Source organism: Urocampus carinirostris, chromosome 1 (assembly GCF_059441175.1).
Source record: "Urocampus carinirostris isolate Australia breed hairy pipefish chromosome 1, RoL_Ucar_1.0, whole genome shotgun sequence".
NCBI lineage: Eukaryota > Metazoa > Chordata > Actinopteri > Syngnathiformes > Syngnathidae > Urocampus > Urocampus carinirostris.
In genome coordinates, this window is record NC_142349.1 from 19,557,605 (window position 1) to 19,560,971 (window position 3,367).

A 3,367-nucleotide genomic window follows, 5' to 3' on the forward strand; every position below is an offset into this window, starting at 1 on the left:
ATATTCATTTAAATGATAAAGAAAAATATATGAACCATCAGTGAATCAATATATTTTAAATACTTGAAAAACAGTAAATTAAGTAGAACATAGTGTTGTTTAAAGGACGACTCATAGATTTACAGTATGTCTCTAAAAGAGACATAGTGGAACCTCGGACAGCTCGGCGCCAAATGTTCCCGGGAACCCCATTTGAGGCACAGCAATGGCCACGACGGGCGGGCCGTGGTTCGAGTGGGCAGGGAAGGTGACGTCGCGGCCAGAGAAGGAGCCGCGGAATAAGGGGCCGTTCCCGATAGGAGATCATTCAGCAGACGAGACAGAGACTCAGTCCGCTGAGCTAATTGCTCCATCTGGCGTTGCATGCTTTGAGCTTGCTCAGCCTGCAGCTGAAGGGCGGCGACCTCACTAGGCGATAGGCAAACGGCGTCCTCCAGGTTTCCCCAAATTGTGTTGGGATCGTTCGCTGAGTTCACATGGTATGGCCAGACCATTCTGTCAGGAAACGGACCGGGAAACAGGGAGTCGGAACTCACATGCGTAGACGATCTGTCACTTTAATTAGGAAAGAAAGGTTGTCCAACACACAAACGGACCAAAAACAAAACAAAACAGGTTTAAAGGCTATCAAAATTACAAACTAGGCATTACTCAGATCAAACAGGCATGAACATGTCTTCAACAAGGTAAAGCAGTGGTCTGGCCTCGGGCAGTCCCAAAAGGAGCGTTTAAGTACTCCAAAAGCAATCAGTCCAATGCGTCTCAGCCGGTATCAAAGGGCGGGGCCAGCTGGGCGCCATGACAACCGTGCAGGACATGACAGAATTTTCCATTTCATGATATATTTCAGATCGCAGAAGCTATGTGCAGTTATATTCGGGTTTGTAATCTGGCAGAAACAAGACACTAAACAGGAAGTACAATATAGTAATATATTATTTTTAAAAGTAAATCATTGTTTAATGAATGGATTTCATGATCCCTTAATGGTTAATGTAAATTTTAATGTAGCTTTTCCCTCAATTTATTGACGGACTGTAACACATTTTTTGGGCATATTTGCCGGACCATGTACAGGATTGGTTCGGTATATACTACAGTAAACTTATGAAGTGGTTATCTTTTTGAAATATGATTTATTATTTTCAAATAATAAAAGTCAGGTCTATGAGAAGACATAAAGGGTTGGAAAAAGTCAAAGACCTTGTTGTAGCCGATAAGGCTAAAGGTTACCATAGAAGTGTGGCCACCTGGAGCCAGGGTCCAATTTGGACCAAACCACAAAGTCAACACGAGCGCACGCTACGCTTGAAAGAAAATGAAAAAAATAACGTTTTGATTGTATGGCCCATAATCACGAGTCCAAATATATCAAGTGGGAAAGAGCTCGCAGTGTAGTCAAACATGGCCATTCGGCGCCATCCGTTTAGGTAAACTGTCAACCTGGAACAAATTTACAGTCATTTTCATGTGGCTCGTGTCGCAGCAGCATTTATAGTAAAAGTTGCACATTTTGTTCATTTGGCGCCCTTTAAACGACATGGTCATTTTGGAAGGCCAGTTATTAATGCATGAGACTCTGCAGCAATGTTTTTCTTATCTGGCTGTGATTATGATGCAGCAAGCTGACATTGATCAGACCGCCGAGGTCCAATTATGGTAAAGCGAGTCTGCAGTCGCGGGCTCCCAATTAACACAAACCAACATCATTTCCTTGCTTACGTCACATGTCGCATGCAATGGTAAATGTTGATGTAAATATTTTGCACGTGCCGGTTTTTCAATCCCCTCCCACAGATCTCTTCTTACCCCATTAGCCAAACTTGTCCAAACAGAGTTAATTATTGCAACTTGGCCAATTTCATATTGAAAATAGCTTAGAGGAAAATGCCTGTGAGAGGATAAACACTTTTAAACATCGAGAATATTATACCGTACTTTTCGGAATACAAGTTGCAGTTTTTTTTCATTGTTTGCCTGGGAGTGCAACTTATAATCCGGTACGACTTATAAGTGAAATGATTAACACCTTATTATCTAATTGTCTTTTACATTTTTATTACCAGTATTTCACATCACATATTATTTTCTCACTGAACTGCAAGAGGGCGCTCTAGGCAGGTATTACCGTAAATTCCGGACTATAGAGCGCACCTGATTATAAGCCACACCCACCATATTTTAAGAGGAAAACCGATTTTGTACTTACACAAGCCGCACCTGTATATAAGCCGCATGCGCCTACATTAAAAAATGTAACACAAACACAGAATTAACCCAAACCCGACTTTAAGTCCCGCGATTGAAAATGAATGTCCTTCATTAAAGTACACAGTCGGCAAAATGAACGGAAAATGATACCGGTACTTAAAGTTTGATGCAGACCTGCAGAGTCCGGGTCCCGTTGAAAGTAATCCAAGGAAAAAAGTGTATATTTCCAAAGGTAAGGGTGGGAAACATATATATCCACTATTGTCCGCTGCGTCCACAAACACATCTCACGTTTACTCCACTTCCCGTCAGCCCCCGTGGTTTTCGTCCCTTCTTTTTGATTCGCCCGTACAAAACATATCAGAATAAGTCTCTAAAATAAATACATTACAAAAATATACAGTTGCAAATAGATATTATACATGGTTACACATATTTACAAAGAAAGACGGTAAACCGAGAGAGTTTTCAAAGCATCAATAATAAAAATAATAATATAACTTTCATCCCAAACGGTGCCCGTGACACGTAGCAACACGCTAGCAACACGCTCGCAAAACAGTAAACAGGTCTGTTAAAAAAACATACCGTACTCGTAAAAATCACGGTACACCGTCCTCATCTTCCTCCTTAGAACTGAAGCCATCAAAGTCGTCTTCCTCAGTGTCGGAAAGAAACGTTGTCCTATAGACGTCGTCCCACGCTCCCATCCACTCCTGGTTCTGTGCCCTCCTCTTCGTCTTGCAGCAGACCAGCTTTTCAGAACCAGTTGGTGACGGTGGAATTTTTTGGTGCTGCCCCACGCTGACAGAATCCACTGGAAGACTTGCGAAAAAGTTGCCTTTCACAAGCGGCCAGTTTTAGTGAAAGATTTTTTGCCGCTAGTCAAGCCAAGAAGTTGCAGTCTTCCTCGGCGCATATATTCCACCGGTCTAAATCTTACCTTTTGTACTCGAGCACCGCTGGCGGCCGTTAGAAAAATTACATAAATTGGCTGCATCACTGAATAAGCCGCAGGGTTGAACGTTTGGGAAAAAAGTAGCGGCTTATAGTCCGGAATTTACGGTAATCATATCAACTTTGTCCTGTTTTGTGGGGCGGGGCATATTTCGGTCCAACACCGATTATACAAACAACTGAGGATAGCTAAACCAAA